The 9,066-nt window shown below is 32.8% G+C and overlaps 1 long non-coding RNA gene across 1 annotated transcript; it reads left to right on the top strand.

Annotated features, from left to right (window-relative positions):
• Positions 1-7,029: 7,029 nt before the first annotated feature.
• LOC139498430 (uncharacterized) lies at positions 7,030-8,570 on the top strand. Its single transcript, XR_011657936.1, has 2 exons — positions 7,030-7,134; positions 8,439-8,570. It is a non-coding gene; the product is annotated as an uncharacterized lncRNA (long non-coding RNA).
• The last annotated feature ends 496 nt before the right edge of the window (positions 8,571-9,066 follow it).

The raw sequence follows: 9,066 nt of genomic DNA, 5'->3' as shown, positions 1-9,066 counted from the left end.
AACGACACAGAAATTAACAACTATAGGTCACCATACGACCTGTTTCTTTGCTTTTTTTGCTTGTTTCTTTAAACATGTTACTCGTATCGCGTATACATTGAGTACATTCAAATTGGTTTGCATTTCACAATTTTTGATTTAGCATTTCGTTTAAAGTAAGACTAAGCATTGCACGACGGAGGTTGCACATTTAGATGTAGGTCTACATAAAATTAGATAAAAAACGAACCAATGAAGTAAATCTCAACATTTAATTGCATTACTGATTTTAAGTTACTGTTAAAAACATGTATACTAATTATGTTTCTTTAAGATCCTGCCCGAGCTCTGAGAGACAAGTTCTTATTAATTTTATGTTTTTAGGATTAACAATCATTTTATTATAGCAATCAATAAACTGGACAATTGATAATCATTATGATCTGTCTAATTAATTACCACGACAATAAAACATAACTATTTAATGATTTCAATACAAATGTATATCAAATCTACCAAAATTGAAAAAAAAGTCCGGTTAACCGGTTAGCGATTTTGGTATTCGGTATTCGGTCGTTCGAACGGTTAACCGGTTAACCGTTGACACACTAGTAATTTCCATAGATCTGATACCAAGTTGTTGAATGGTTTAAGATATTTCTTTTTGGTGTATCCATGTCAACAACCTGCATTTTTTACTATTAATATTGCAAGTGGGTAAAGGTGTCACATATTTTCCCAAAATTTGGCCAAAAAAAGATGTAGAATTTTAATCCCCTTAAGAATACCTTTTCTGAAACTGTTTACAGATATCTATCAAGAATTCAAATAAAAATCATTTGTCTTTCGTCTCATTTTTTTTTTTATAAAATTGTATCAAAAAGCGTATGAAAAAAAGTGTTTGTTAACATTCGACCGTACGCGTATTGTGACACATAGTTGTTAATTTCTGTGTCAGTTGGTGGACAGTTGTCTCATTTGCAATTTTAATGCACAATTACTTTCATATTTGAAAAATCCTCTGTGGCAAAATGCAGATTCTACTTCCCTTTCGCAACACCTGCGATCATCCCAGGTTTTATTGGGTTTCATGTTGCTAAGTTTTTAGAAATATTTGAAGGACTGAATTCTTTAAAAGAGCAATGTGACTGGTTTTATAAAATTTGTCTAAAAGTCATAAAATGTGTTTAAATAAAAAGTAATAAATTTGTAAGAAAAAGAAAGTAATTAATTGACAATGTAATGGGTGTCAGTTAAGCGGATAAGTGTTTTGAATTGATTTGTTTTACTAATAAAATATCGAGAGAATATTTGCTTCAGTATTGTACGGTGGCAGAATACGGCCATGAATGAAAAACAAAATATGTTGTTCCCTCAAGATACTATGTCGTTCCCTCAAGATGCTATGACGTTCCCACAAGATAGTTATCTCGTTCCCTCAAGATGCTATGTCGTTCCCTCAAGATAGTTATGTCGTTTCCTTAAGATAGTTATCTCGTTCCCTCAAGATGATATATCGTTCCTTCAAGATGATATATAGTTCCCCCAAGAGAGATAACTATCTTGAGGTAACAACATAGTATCTTGTGGGAACGACATAGCATATTGAGGGAACAACATAACATCTTGAGGGAACGACATAGTATATTGAGGGAACGACATATCATCTTGAAGGAACAACATAACAGCTTGATGGAACTAGATAACTATCTTGTGGGAACGACATAGTATCTTGAGGGAACGACATAACTATCTTGTGGGAACGACATAGTATCTTGAGGGTTGGGATCCCGCTAACATGTTTAACCCCGCCACGTTATTTATGTATGTGCCTGTCCCAAGTCAGGAGTCTGTAATTCAGTGGTTGTCGTTTGTTTATGTGTTACATATTTGTTTTTCGTTCATTTTTTTACATAAATAAGGCCGTTAGTTTTCTCGTTTGAATTGTTTTACATTGTCTTATCGGGGCTTATTATAGCTGACTATGGGGTATGGGCTTTGCTAGTTGTTGAAGGCCGTACGATGACCTATAGTTGTTAATGTCTGTGTCATTTTGGTCTTTTGTGGATAGTTGTCTCATTGGCAATCATACCACATCTTCTTTTTTATATATTATCTTGAGGGAACGACATAGCATCTGGAGGGAACGAGATAACTATCTTGTGGGAACGACATAGTATCTTGAGGGAACGATATAGTATCTTGAGGGAACAACATAATTTGTTTTTCTTTCATGGCCGCATTCTGCCACCGTAGTACGCATTCTGCCACCGTAGTATTGCTATGATAGCAGTTTTTCAAAAGATTTCAAATATACTGTTCTTGTATTTTTGTTGAAGTTTTATTCTTCATTGTATATATGTTGTCAGTCTCTGAGTGAAGATAGGTTAATTTAGTAGTAAAAGTTTTGAATTTTAGTAATTCATTTTGTTGAATATGAAATTATATCTTAGAGATTGCTTTCATTTTTTGAAGTTTCATAAATAGCAAACTTTGTATTTAGGCATTTAGGCAATAAAGAGAAAAAAGTACTGCGTTTTAATAAGCATTTATAGTGTTTTCATTTGTAACGATTTTTATGGTTGTATCATTGTTGAAGCAGCGTTTCTGGCTAGTGTGTTGCTTTAATATAATTCCATTTATTAAAGTTTGCTAGATATATAGCCAATTTTATAGTGGAATATGCAGAAGATAGTGATTTTATTAGTATAATATGCAAAGATTTGATATATATATTGAATAATTGATTGAGGACTCAAAAAGGCAAATTGTTATGGCATTTTTTTAATTTTTTACTTATTCTAAATGACCAAAACGACTTTACCATTGAAAACAAACGGGATGTATTTATTTTGTTCAGGGGGATTTTATATATCAGTTTGATATTGACAAGTCGTTTGGTCAAGTTGGCATACTTTTATGAAAGTTATCTCACATTTATCATTTTATCCATTAATGGGTTATGTGTATATGCGGACTGAGTCCGTAATTGAATTGTATATCAGTTTGATATATTCTCTTGATTAATTGTTACTATATATATATAGATGTACACATGTTGTGAAAAATAGAACCAGGGGCGGATCCAGGATTTTGGAAAGGGGAGCGAAGTTTTTAAAGATCGGCGAGCGGAGCGAGAACAGACATTTTGGGACCTTTTTGGGGCTTAAAAACATAAAATAAGTGTATCATGCAATTTTTAAACTGTTCCCGTCGTTGGGCATGTTTATTTTGTAGCTGCTGTAAAGCGTAAGGGTTGGACATTTTCGATCCTGTATTCTCCCTATTAATTGTCTTTCATAAGATGATAGCATGGATCCAAAGCTATATACTGATAAATTTAATGTGGGACTTCTCAGTAAAACATAGACAAGTAGAATTTTCGCCGGTTTGTACATGCTGTAAGTTAAGTTATCATAACCTCCCAGCTTTCTTGTTGTAAACAAGATATACGCCTGGCTATTCGGTGGAATTTACATTACGACCGACACGATATAAAAAGGCAATCAAGCAATTTTTATTCCAATGTTTGGTTGATTTGTTTCACCCAATAAATTTAAGGGAAGTGAAGGGTTCCAAATCAACCAAAGGCTACGAATGAGTCTTATGACAACGAATTTATGAATGACGGTCGACAAATGGAGACAGAAAGTCCACACCAAGCAGGCAGGTTGCAGTCTGGTCTTGAAAAAAGTATTCAACATATCAGATCGACGAAACATACATTCCGGTCAGACATGCAAACCCCGGCCACAAAAAAAAAAATACGCCCGTATTTATTCATCATGTTCATTTAATGCTAAATAATTCTGTTGGAAGTTTTTGTTTCTAATAGCAAAAAAGTGGACAAAACTATTGTTTTTAGCTGATTATTCATATGTATTAATGAGTCATACAGCAACTAAACACCATCGGAACTGTCCTTTCTTTGAGGAAGATGGGGTGTCTTAATTATAAACCCTAGTCAACTTCCGGCAAAAATCAGAGTCATTTGTTTTCTCTCAAATATATAAGACTGCCTCCCTAATTCAAATGATTCGTACCTTAGACTTTAAATCTATCTAGAGCTTATACAGACTTTGGTTCATTATTCGGCTATGTTATTTTAAAATAGGCTGGGCGTTTGGTGTTAAACATGTTTTCGTAGGTAAATAATATTTCTATGGAACCTTTTTTTTCTCGTGAGAGTGTAATAGTCTATAGAGTGCTACTTTCTGTTTGGTGGAATAGTGAAAAAGAAGTTAATACCTTCTTTCTTAATCCTTTTTCGCTTTGAAGGTGTTATGATTGTCATCCTCAGCCTAAGCAATGAATTACTGTTACTTAGTATTTGAATTTTAAAATGTCTGAGTGAGGTTTGTTCGACGCACTGGTCAACTCCACCATAGCGAATCACATGACTTTAACACTCAGTAAATTCCAGCGAAAAATATCTTTATAAGTAAAGAATTGTCGCAAAAAAAATAAATACTAGAGTACACGGGAAATGGCAAAGTTCCCGAAGTATAGTCTGATTTTTCATTTAATAATACAAAAAAGTCCAAACAAAGGGGAGAGGGCATACGCCCTCTACACCCCTCTCTGAATCCGCAACTGAGAACTTTATTAATTTGAGAAAAGTGGTTATTTATTTATACCAGAGATAAGTATTAAAGTAGTTAAGAAAATTTTTGATTGGATAACATAATTAATTAAGCATAAGCTGAATTCATAGGAAATCCAGTCACTGTCTAATGCCTCGTTCACACGTACAAAAAATGTACATTTAATTGAATTCGACTCAATTTATCCCCTCCCCAAATATATCGCTAAAAATGGGAATGCATAAATTGAAAACAGAATAACTCGATCTAAAATTACAAATGCAATTTAGCTGAAAATTTACTTGGCCTCACAGGCACTTGTGTTAGAAAAAAATATCTCTATACGTTAGATTAAGGTATCAGTTATATTTTTTTCTGAAAAAGACCTTTTTTTAAGCACTTCGACTTTGTGCACTGTTTTTAAACAAATAAGTTGATCAGTGTTTGATTCAGGGGGGAAAATTCTTGCTAACCTCAATATAATAGGAACAACGAGATGCAAAGTTTTCGTGAATGGCCGATCGAGAAGTCGATTTTGCTATTCTCTCATGCACCGCTTGCTTGGATGCATTTATTCTTTTCGAGTGATTTTGCGACTCAGGCAGCAACTATTTTTATGAGTGGGAGGGGGGGGGGGGAGTAAAGGGTATGGATTTTTTCCGGACAGAGTTTGCTTTTAACAATCTTTTTTTGGGCGACAAGACAAAAGCAATTTTTCTTTCAACTTTAGCATATGCTGAGGAGGCTGAAACAAACATTTTTTTCTCATCTTAAAAACATTTCATTTTTTCTTTAGTCACTATGTTTTACTTGATTTTGGTAAATTGTGACTTTGAAATCTGAAATTAATATACAGATGGTCGAAACACGATGGGGTGGGTCGAAGTCCCTGGAGGTGTGGCACAGCATGACCCCTCCTGGATTGGCAAAATTTAAAAACGATCAAAACAGATCGAAAACTAAAAATGGGATTGTGCTGCAAATAGAAATTGACCTGTATTTCTGATAGTGCTAAATCATTGAACAAGATTGAAAAACATCATTTGTTCCAATCTCAACTTGTCATCTCTTTTAATATATACATTGTATTCGACCTTTTAACCGCGCACAGTAGTGAAATGTTCAATGCAATCGGTAACAAATGTACAAATTGTATATCTATAGCATCGTTAAGGGTTGAAAGATCGAATACAATGTATAAACAATTACACAAAGAAGTTTATTAAAACAACAAACACGTGTCAAGAACTTGAAATAAATTTCCAACATGCAAAACCTTAATTGTTATACAAAATCGGCTTACAGTAATTGGTAGCAGAGGCAAATTTAGCGGGATGGCAGAGGGCCATAGTCCCCACTTTTAACATTAATTTGAGAAAAGTGGTTATTTATTTATACCAGAGCAAAGTATAAAAGTAGTTAAGAAAGCAGGATTTTGATTGGATAAAACAATTCATTAGGCATAAGCTGAGTTTATTTTTGCATAAGCTAAAATCATTTTAGCGTAAGCTAAAATCATTTTAGCATAAGCTAAATTCATTTTAGCATAAGCTAAATTCATTTAAACATATGCTTAAATCATTTAAGCATGAGCTAAAAGCATTTTAGCATAAGCTAAATTCATTAAGTATATGGTAAAATACACTTCAATTTTAATATTAACACTGTGCGGGACAAATTTGCCATTCCGGTATCGGCAAATCTGACTTTGTCGGTTTACAAGATATCCAAAAAAAAATTTGCTCAGTGATAGATTATTGAAAAATTAAAAAAATGCCATATGTCCCAACTTGTCACTGTTGTCACTCTTGTCACTGCAGCTGATTAAAAGTACATTTCCCATGGGAAATTTGATAATTCCCATGGGAATATTAGAATTTCCCATGGGAACATTGGAAGTTCCCATGGGAAAAATTACTTTTCCCATGGGAAGTTTAGAGTTCCCATAGGAACTTTAAAGTTCCCATGGGAAAAGATGAATACAAAAAGTTCCCATGGGAACAAATTTTCTTCCCATGGGAACAATTTTTCTTCCCATGGGAACAATTTTTTTTCACATAGGAACAATTTTTCTTCCCATGGGAACATACTATATTACAACATGTACAATACAAACATTATTTTCCATTTGAATTTTTTTCTTCAGAAAAATTACAATTTGTTGCAAATACTGGATATATGAGAATAAAAGAGAATATACTTCTGCCTTAGCTGGATGGAAAGCTGTAGGGGATAACACATTTTTGGAACCTTGTAAAACATCTCAGAAAAGCAGATTTGTCTCCGGGACAAGTTTGCAATTCCGCTGAGTGCAAAAGTTGTTCACCTTAATTTTTGGAGTTAAGTCAAAATGAAGTTGATAACTTGGTTGGTATTGGTTCCCTGATATTTGTCCTAAAATTGTTTGGCTCTAGCACCACTGTTGAAAAAGTTATGCCCCTTTTTTCAACAATTTCCTTAGAGGAATAGTTGTTTTAGGACAAGAAATATAGAAAAATAATGAAAAATATAAACAGTTTCAATAGAAATGAGCGACAAAACAAGATAAACAGAATACAACAAGGCCTAAATGGTAAGACCACTTCTATATACTGTAAATTCAGAAATTATTGCTTGCCTTTATTATTGTGATTTTTCAGGGAATGGACAACTTATTGTGATTACAAAAAAAATCTGCATCAATTATATATCATGTATATACATGATATATATATGTTTCTGTTATCAAAATATGATTTCTTATTTTTGCGATACTCACCCAGTCACATTAATCGCATTACTAAAAACCTCTGGATAATTTCTGAATTACAGTAATAAACATGATAAAAGTAATTGCCTTTGAATGATGACTCTTATAAAAATAAGAAGATGTGGTATGGTAAATGAGTGACTTATCCACCAGAGTTCAAAGAAGTGGATGCAAGAAATTAAAGGCCAATGATGGGCTGGCCTTCAATAATGAGACAACACTTCCTTTATAGGTCAGCCAATAAAGATCCCAACATGAAAAGATTTAAACAATCCAATTTAGTTCAACATGTTCAAAAACAATAACAATTAATAAAAAAATATCATGTCTGTGAGCACTCAACCTCTTACCTGACCATAATATAGGACAGTGGTTCAAATAACACAGCATATGAACATTCTATAACAACTTTTGCAAGTGGCTAAACTTTAAATATCACTGCAAGGCACTAAACAACGAATATTAAATCTTGGACACAAAGCACTGAAATAAGAGAACTCATATAAAGCATGACAAGTAAGAATATCAAATGAAAGTTTCTCAAATGTTAAAGTCATATGAAACGAGTGAGTGATGAAAAATAAAGTTTGTCCAACTTTTGAACCAATGCATGTATACATCATAAACTTAGTCCTCTGTGCACGATTTTATCATTATTTTCACAAGTATATCATATAAATCGTCAATTTTTTTTTCTCTCTGTTTGTTATGATTTAACAAATAATGCTGCTCATTAAATGCCGTGTTTTGAAGCTGCGTTTTACCGATTGCCACCTTATAGTAAACAAATCACAAAAAGCATGGGTATTGAGCACGTGTTTAACATGTATAATCAGCTATTTGTTTATTTCAATGACAGATCCTTGCATATTGTGGTCACCGGATTTTTACGAGGAGGGTTACGCTCGGGTCACTATGTATATGGAAAATATGTATCGGCGAATTGCTTCCTGGAAGCAAGCAATTAAAAATAAGTAAAAAAACATAATTATTATACATATTTTTTTTTAATTTGAGGTTTCTTATGACTTTAATTAAAACATGATAAAATAAGCCTATTTATATTGCTGTTTTTTTCTCCATTTATCATGTTTATAACTTTTTATTTTTATTTTGTGTATTTATAGGTCAGATATCTTGGTTTTTATGATCATCGTCAGGTCCTGCAAGTCTATACTGAAGAGGAAACTTATTTGTTAATACTTTTCTACATAATGTGCTAATTGGATTAATTAATGTGAAATGAACTCAATTGTGTGTTTTTCTGGAAAAAGAAATAGAAAAAATTCTACAAAATTGCTATAAACAAAATGGAGTACTATCAAAGATGCACAAGGACACAATGGTGTAAAATGTAACAACCTACATATTCACTGATGGATTATGGAGAAATGCGTTATCCATTTATGTACATAATATTATGTACATGGCTCTCCATCATATCAAATATACAGAGAAGATGTTTGAAGAACAAGTTGCCAAAATTTATTCAACCAATTGAAGGAAGATGTCTTGTGAATGAAATTATTTATGCACTGAACTGTTATGTAGGGGGTAGAATAATTATACACAGCAGCTGAAACAGAAGACAAGTTAATTTGACATGAAAAGTGTTTATTTGATATAATCTTTTGTATCAACATGATCAATAATTCAGTCTAGGAGAAAATATATTTATACTGTTTGTCAATGTTTGTACTGTTATGAAATTTTTATAGAGGAAAAACATTTCCTTAAGGGAAATTTGATGTTCAG

The sequence above is a fragment of the Mytilus edulis genome, chromosome 12 (genome assembly GCF_963676685.1).
Source record: "Mytilus edulis chromosome 12, xbMytEdul2.2, whole genome shotgun sequence".
In the NCBI taxonomy this organism is placed as follows: Eukaryota; Metazoa; Mollusca; class Bivalvia; order Mytilida; family Mytilidae; genus Mytilus; species Mytilus edulis.
Note: the sequence above shows the minus strand (reverse complement) of the source record. Positions and strands in the feature narration are given on the sequence as shown.